The sequence below is a fragment of the Castor canadensis genome, chromosome 11 (genome assembly GCF_047511655.1).
Source record: "Castor canadensis chromosome 11, mCasCan1.hap1v2, whole genome shotgun sequence".
In the NCBI taxonomy this organism is placed as follows: Eukaryota; Metazoa; Chordata; class Mammalia; order Rodentia; family Castoridae; genus Castor; species Castor canadensis.
The window spans coordinates 126,062,273-126,071,307 of NC_133396.1; positions in this window are offsets into that span (position 1 = coordinate 126,062,273).

Below are 9,035 nucleotides of genomic sequence, written 5' to 3' on the forward strand. Positions count from 1 at the left end.
GAAACTGAGGTCAGACTAGCCGTGCTTTCTCGTGGTCATCTACTGGCGAAGCCTGGACTAGAAGTTTCAAGAAGCCCAGTCTTTGTCCTTGGAAGACTCTTTTTTCCTCTTTGTCCTTAGGAGATGAATGAAGGCGTTTCCCCCCCTTTCTGAAAAGTTCGGACTGCTCAGTAATACCGATATTTCGAGGACTTTGATAGTAGAGGTGAAAGTGAAAGGGAGGAGGTTAAAACAGAACGTGTTTCTTGAATGTGGCACCCTATCGTTTTCTGAACCTGCAAAGCACGAGGCTTTGAGTCGTCCGAAGAAAACTGAGAGTTCTGAAAATGCCGAACGTGGGCGCCACCTGGTGGGACGTGGACGTGGGGACTCATTTCATGTCAGCACAGCACGGTCCCATAAATCTTAAAATTTCCAGCCCAGGCTCTTTTCTGTGTAATCAAAAGTCGTATTCACATGTCTCCAAGTGAAATTTCCCTGAAGATTCAAAGTCTCTTTATAAAGAATCTGTCCGTTTGGAGAACTTCACTTTTTGTAGTGAATGTCGCGTTAACCTCTCCTCTCTATGATATAAATAAAAGGAAAAAGGTTTTTCCCTAACGAGCTTTTAAATCTTTCTAATTTTATAAATGAGCTTGCACTTTTTTTTTGCCTCTGCCTCCCTCTCTGTGACCAGAGCAATCTCGTTTTGAAGGGGTTTGTATTTGGGCTCTTTGAAGCTTTTGTTTGAAGAGAGTTCCATGGCAACAAAAAGTTTGGACTGGATGGTTGTGGAAGTTCCTCCCAGCCCCAAGATTGCAAAATTCTATTTTAATAATCCCTACTCTTGTACTTCTGTGGACACCTCAGACCACTTTGCTACTCTGTGGAGTCAAGTAGGACTTGCCTTCACAAGTTTCCTTACCTCATTCTGAATCACTTGCACTTGAGAGAATTGCATCTCCGGTCTGTGTTTAAGACACATCTTCCGGAGCCAAGATGAAGCATTCCTGCTCCCCTTCTTGCCCCCAAGGTGGGAAATACAGAGGCTGCCTTTGTCTTCAGTCTGTTGCTCCCATGGTCAAGGGAGGGAGGGAAGGAGGCCCTTCATGAAAGTGACCCAAGTACTTTCCAATGTTTCTTTAAAGAACCTGTTTCATAAACAGCATGACTGGACTAAAGTCTAATCAGGATCTAACAAGAACACCCTCCCCTCAGCTATCCTGTGCCCTGCAGCCTGGGGTGGCTTCCATACTGAGCAGTAGAGGGGGAGGAGGGGGGCATACAAGAGTAGTTCAAAATCACCAGCAGCTAGCTGGCTTTAACCACCATAGGTTAGCCAAAAGTCATGTCTGATGCCTGCCTGACTTTTGAAACCAGTTCTATTATATTGGAAAAATAAGGAACCTGTAATAAACCAAAAAATACAACTATAGGGAGTAGCTCAGTGCTAGAATGCTTGTCTAGCATGCATAAGGCCCAGGATTTCATCCCTAACATGGCAAAAAAAAAAAAATTAAAACAAAACCCGCTATTCTAGGATTGTCAAACTGGGAAGCTTGGTCTAGTTAGACCTAGGAGGACCTAAGCAATCTAGACACACACCACTCATGAGCATCCTAGAGAGGGCACTGAGCACCAATTTGATGTTAGGGATTTCCTGAGTAACCTGCTTTTGGCCCTGACAGAGTTAAAAAATAAACCTTTCTTTCTGGTCCTTCCCTTAATCTACCTGCCTAAGGTTGGCCTGAGATGTGAGTGAATGACTTCATTATCTTCCCTTCAATATTGAACTTGCCTTCAGAAATGAAATCCTAGCTTCTTTCAGAGAGGCAAACAGTAAGCTCTGATCCTGCATGGATAAAAAAGAATTCCCACTAAGAATTGCTCCAGGTTTTTGCTTTTGTAGAAACAGGGAAGAGGAACAGATTTGCTTGGGAAGAGTCCAAAAGATTGTTGTGACCCTCACAGGAAAGTGGTAGAAGCTCAGCTGAAGCTGGGCTGGGGTACTTTCTGCCCTGTGGGTCTTGGCAAAGTATATTAATTAGTTCTGCTCTTTAAGGAAGGGTGGTTCTCAGAAAACTTTGAATCCAAACAGTATCAGTTGCTCTCTTTCTTTGCTCTATCAGCTCTTGTTGGTTGTAAAGCTCTTTGGACTGAAAAAGACCAGTGCTTGGCCACTGTTATTCTGTTATTCTGTTGTAAAGGTCTGTTTTGTGAGGGTTGGGAGGCAGAAAACAGTGTCCCAAGTGGGTGGCTAGGTGACCTGGATTATCTGCAGTGAGCAGACTTAAATGGAACAGAAGTGATATGTTCAAATGATAACGACAAACCATGGAATCATTAAACCTGAGTGACTTGAAAAACAAAACAAAACAAACAAACAAACAAAAAAAAACCAGACTGGAGGTGAGGCCCTGGATTAGAGCCTCAGCACTAGAAACAAATAAACAAAAACAACAAATGGAGCATTCAGAATGTGATCACAGAGTTTCAAATGCACAGATTAAGAAAATATCCCTGTGTTAACATTCATCTAAAATGCTGTGATGAAACAGCTGTTGGTTAAGTTTGAAACTGTTTCATTGCTATGAATTTTACAGCAAAATGTGCCATACCCCAGAGGATGATATGTGTATCACTAAATTGGAATGTGTGTTTTTAAAAAGTCGTTAGGAGAGAACCTATGAAAGTCACTCTTCCAGTTTTGCCATTTTCAGGAGTGTAGACAACTGGTCTGTGTCTCCTAAGCCCTAAAGGTTATCCTTATTAATTCCAAACCCCAGAAACATTTTTCTTTTCCCAAGATTTCTGTCTCCTCTTTTCACTTACTCTTCCTAAATTGGCATAACTAGTGCTATCTGTGGATCCTGAGGGGTCCATGTGAAACTTCGCTTCTGAAATTTTTCTAATCACTGATGCCATTATTATGTTCCAAGCACTTTCTGAAGTGCTTTATATGTTTACTCATTTAAAACTTGCAGTAAACTGGGTGCTGGTGGGTCACGCCTGTAATCCTAGCTACTCAGGAGGCGGAGAACTGCAGTTCAAAGCCAACCTGGGCAAATAGTCCAAGAGACCCTATCTCAAAAAAAAAAAAATCACAAAAATGGACTGGTAGAGTGTCTCAAGTGGTAGAACACCTGCCTAGCAAGAGTGAGGCATTGAGTTCAAACCCCAGCAACTCTAGAAGCTGGAAAAGGCAACCTAAAGAAGGTCCTGATGGATGTTTATGATACACAGCTTGTTTTGTGTTCTAGCTCTAGATTCACTCACACAATCTAAAAATACAGGAAGCATCAGCTTGAAAGAAATACTTCTCTCAGGGTCAAGTAGCACTTGAAATCCTGACTTTGAAGTTTAGAGAACAACTTAACTCAGTCCCAGACCCTGCTAGGGCCCTGCCTGTCATCCAACTCTAGGAAGAAGCCCATGGCTGCTGCAGGGCTTCCCTCCTCCCTCACTCATTTCCTCAATTTCCCACTTCTTGTTCCTGCCACAGACATCCTATCCACGCCTGGAGTTTAAGGATCCCAGCGCTGTGAGTCAGCCACGGAGGCAGGGTTCCCTCATTTGTGGAATTTTCCCAGCGAACAGCAGGTGTGGGAGTGTCCACTGACAGGTTTCTGCCACAGATCATGAAAGACATCTTAACCTCAGAAGAGTCCATTCCAGACTTTTCCCAGGCAAGGAAACAAGTATAACCACCTGAGATGTGGAAGATTTTATTTCTGAGAGCTTTCAGGATGTTTTTCTGCCCATTTACCAGTGTCTGGGGGAAGAAGAGATCTGTGAGTCAGGAATTCAGCAGGGCAAAGTGGACATTGTTAGTCTGTGCTGCCTGATGGCCAGCGCCTTAACTGGAAACTTGACAGCCTATGGGGTGGGATGACTTGGCAAGGGCTGTAGGCTCTGTTTCCAAGGTGGTTTAGTCATATGGCTGGCAAGTGGGTGCTAACAGATTGGTGTCTCCCACATGGGCCTCTTCTCAGGACTTCTTAAGTATCCTCTCGGCATGGCTTCCACCAAAGTGAGAACTCTAGGAGATCAAGAAGCTGGAATGTATTTTATGACCTAGTTCAGGAGTCACACAGTCACTTTGGTCATATGCTATTTGTCACAGAGGCTAGCTCTGATCTCATATGGAAGGAGATTACATAGGGAAGACCATTGAGGGCCCTCTTGGAATCTGGCTACCATAATCTGCTCACTAACCCTCAATAATTCATTTTGCCCCCACGTGTAAAACATACTAACACCCTTCCCAGGTCCCCCAAAGTCTCATTCCTTCAAAATCATCAAATAAAAATCCAGAATCGCATCGTCTGAATCAGTCCAGGTGTGGATGGTACAGATCAGGTGTAGTTCCTTGAGGACAGCTGCTTGAGTACAGTTATTGACTCGAAGGGATGGGTTATCTGCCCCAAACAAACCCAATACATTTTTTTTTTTTTGGTGGATCTGTGTGTTTAAACTCAGGGCTTTACACTTGTTGCAAAGCAGGACGCTCTACTGCTTGAGCACAACTCCAGTCTATTTTGTTCTGGTTATTTTGGAGTGAGCTTGCAAACTATTTGCCCTGGCTGTCCTTGAACCACAATCCTTCCAATCTCAGCCTTCCCAAGTAGCTAAGATTACAGGCATGAGCCATAAGCCTGGTGCTCTCTGGATTCTTGCTGCTTCTGTCCTCTGAGTCACACTTCCTTTTTAAATGAAAGCCAGTTTGTGTCTGCAGATGAATAGTTCCCTCAGGTCTTTTCCTTTCTCAGAAGTTTGGGGACACAAGTTTCTCTTTTTATTTTCCACTGTCTTTGTCCCTTTCAGTCCAAACTGGTAGTCTTTCTTTTTTTTTTTTTTTTTTTTTCATTTTTCTTTTATTATTCATATGTGCATACAAGGCTTGGTTTATTTCTCCCCCCTGCCCCCACCCCCTCCCTTACCACCAACTCCACCCCCTCCCGCTCCCCCCCTCAATACCCAGCAGAAACTATTTTGCCCTTATCTCTAATTTTGTTGTAGAGAGAGTATAAGCAATAATAGGAAGGAACAAGGGGTTTTGCTGGTTGAGATAAAGATAGCTATACAGGGCATTGACTCACATTGATTTCCTGTGCGTGGGTGTTACCTTCTAGGTTAATTCTTTTTGGTCTAACCTTTTCTCTAGTACCTGGTCCCCTTTTCCTATTGGCCTCAGTTGCTTTAAGGTATCTGCTTTAGTTTCTCTGCATTAAGGGCAACAAATGCTAGCTAGTTTTTTAGGTGTCTTACCTATCCTCACCCCTCCCTTGTGTGCTCTCGCTTTTATCATGTGCTCATAGTCCAATCCCCTTGTTGTGTTTGCCCTTGATCTAATGTCCACATATGAGGGAGAACATACGATTTTTGGTTTTTTGAGCCAGGCTAACCTCACTCAGAATGATGTTCTCCAATTCCATCCATTTCAAACTGGTAGTCTTTCGATAATATAATTCTTTTAAAATCTTAGTGGTTCTTCTATGAATCTTAATGAATTTTTGTTCACTAGCCTAAGCCATACACACAAGTCTCTTTAAGGGAAGCCTTTGTTTACCTAGGGCTTCTGCTGAGGCTGCTGTCCTGGAGATTCTCAGGAGTCCTGTTGCTTAATGGAGAGCACTCATGGAACACGGCCTTTTTGGAATGAACGATTCTTTGTGGCATCATCTTAGATCTTTTTGTGATGTTTTCACAGTCACATCTTGGTTTCATCTCTTACTTATTCATTTTAATTTTAAGGTTTAATTTGCATACAGTAAATTAAATACACTGGCAATCACCAATCTGTTTCCAGCTCCGATACCTCTGCTTTAGCACAATGTTATATAAATGGAGTCAGTAGGTAGACTTTGAGTCTGGCTTCTTCCACCTAGCATAATCTATTTAAGAATCATCCATAGCAGTGTAATTAAAGCATCATTGCTTTTAATTGATAAATGATGTTCTGTGTTTCAGATGTAGGTTTGTTTTCTAGTCCTTCAGTTGAAGGACGGTTGAGTCATTTCTAGGTTTTAGCAACTGTGAACAAGCTTCTATGTCATTTTTGGCTAGATTTGTATGAACACAAGTTTTAGTTCTCTGGGTACATTCTCAAGTCTGGGAGTGCTAGGTCAGATGGTAAATGTACACTGACTTCACAACAAACTGCCCCACTGTTTTCCATCTTGTACTCCACCAGCAATGAATAAAATTTCCAGTTGCTCTTCATCCTTGCCAGAGCTTACTATCACCAGTTCTTGCTTTCTGTTTTAACCATCGCAGTAAATGTGTGGTGGTGTCTCACTGTGGTTTAATTTGCATTTCCTTAATGACTAATGATGTTGAGTGTCTGTTCCTATGCATAAGTACCTCTCACAGAGTTTCTTGGTGAGGGAGAGGCCTGTTCAATTCTTTTGTCCAATCTTCATCAGGTTATTTTTTCTTTAATAATAAATTTTGAGAGTTCTTTATATATTATAGTCCTTTTTCCTAGTTTATGGCTTATTTTTTATTTTTGGCAGTTCTAGGGAATTGAATTCAGGGCCTCATGCTTGCTAGACAAGCATTCTACCACTTGAACCACATTGTCAGCCTATGTGGCTTATCTTTTCATTATCTTAACATGTTTTTTTTCTTAAAAAGTTCTTTCTTTGTTTTAATTAACAAATAAAAATGTCATATATTTGTTGTATACAATCTGTGGTTTTAAATACACCTACAGAGCAGAATGACTAAATTGAGCTGATTAGTTCACATACTATTTTTGTGGTGAGAACACTTAAAATCTATTCTCTTAGCAATGTTCAAGAACTTAACATGTCTTTTGAAGAGCAGAGTTTAATAATTTTGATAAAGTCCAAATTGCCAGTGTCTATTTTTATAGCTCATGCTTGTGTCCTATCTAAGAAGTCTTTGCTTAATGCAGGGTCACACAAATTTTCTCATTTTTTAAAGCCAGGCACCAGTGGCTCATGTGTAATCCTAGCTACTTGGGAGGCTAAGATTGGGAGGATCATGGTTCGTAGCCAGCCTGGATAAATAGTTCTTGAGAATCCTATCTCCAAAATAACCAGAGCAAAATGGATTGGAGGTGTGGCTCAAGTGATAGAGTGCCTGCTTTGCAAATGTGACACCCTGAGTTCAAAACCCTAGTCCCATCAAAACAGATTTTTCTCATTTTTTGGAAGCTTTATGATTCATATTCTCTATTTAGGTCTGCAATCTGTTTTAAGTTTGTATTTGAACAGGATGTGAGGTAGAGAAATCTGTATTAGTCCGACTTTTTGTCACTGTGACAAATACCTGAGAAAATAACTCAAAGGGAGGAAAGTTTTATTTTGGCTCATGGTTGGAGAGGTTACAATCCAAGCTCAGCTGGCTTCGTGTTTCTGGGATGTGAAAAGGAAGAGCATCCTAGCAGAGACTGTGGCAGAGGAAAGCTCCTCACTTCATGATAGCGAGGAAACAGAGAAAGACAGAGGAAGGAGCCAGGGGACAAGATATGCTGTCAAGGGCACATGCTCAATGACCTATTTCCTCCAGGTAGGCCCACCACCTAAAGCTTCTACCACTTCCCTAAATAGTGCCGGCAGCTGGGGGCCAAGCCTTCCACACACGAGCCTGTGGGCGTGTCTCATACTCAAAGTTTATTCCTTTCCATATTATAACCAATGGGCACATATTGACACATTCTTATCACCCAAAATCCATAGCATAGATTAAAGGTTCAGAAGGTGCTATACATCCTGTGGGTTCAGGTAACTGTGTAATTTCACGTATGGACCATGATAGAACCGTACGGGATTGCTTTCCTTCCCTAATGATCTTCTGTGCTTCAGCTATTCCCTCTCCACCAACTCTTGGCAACCATTCTTTGTATTGTATCCATAGTTTGGCCTTTTCCAAAATGTCACATAATTGGAATCATCACTTAATGTCCTTTTCAGATTGGCTTCTTTCACTTAGTAATGTGCATGAAAGCATCCCCTGTGTCTTTCCATGGCCTGACAGCTCATTTCTTTATGATGCTGAGTAATTCCCCATGTTGCATGTACCAGTTTATCCACTGTTATGGCTGGATTTGAAATGTCCTCCAAAAGCTCATGGGTGCAGCTTCGGCCCCTAGTGCAGCAGTGTTCAGAGGTGGTGTCTCTGGGAAGTGATTCTTGGCTGCAGTGAGATGGGCAGCTTTGCCCGACATGTGCTCCCACCATGATACACTGTCTTGCCACAGTCCTAAAAGCAACCAGGCCAAGTGATCATGGCCTGAAACCCCTGGGACTGTGAGCCAAAATAAACCTTTTCTCTTTTGATTTCTCTCAGGTATTTTGTCACAGCACAGCAATGGAGAGCTGACTAACACATCCATTCACTTACTGAAGGACATCTTCGTTTCTTTCAAGTTTTGTCAATTCTAGATAAAGCTGCTATAAACACCTGTCTGCAAGTTTTTGTGTGGACATAAGTTTCAACTTGATGGGCTGTATAGTAAGAGTGTATTTAGTTCTGTGGTACTTTTTTACATTTAGGTCTTTACTGTATCTGGAATTTCTTTTCATTAAACTTTAGAAAGTAGTCAAACTTTCTTCCCCAAATGGATAGGTATTTGTACCTACACCATTTAGTGCCTCTGTCTTTTCCTCATGACTAGAAAGCATCATCTGCAGGTAATGGTGTGAGCCTGGACAAGTTAATCAACGTCTCTGTGCTCCAGACACTCCACTGACAAAGGGGAAGACAATAACTGCTCACAGTGCTGGTGCAAAGAGGAAAGGAGGCAATGAGAATGGATATGTTTAGAAAAGTAAAAAAATCCTATACCCTGAATCATCTGTATACAGGTGAGGCTATCATGAAGATTCTTTCTTTTTTTTTTCTATAGTGCTGGGGAATCATACCCAGGGCTTTCTGTGTGCTAGGCAAGTGCTCTATCACTGAGCTATGCCTCCAGCATCATGACAACTCTTTCTGAGGCTATGCCATCAGGAACCACCAAAGAATTCTCAAGCCACACATCCTATCTGAAATGTAAACATCAATGATCCACATTTTTAGGGAATTTG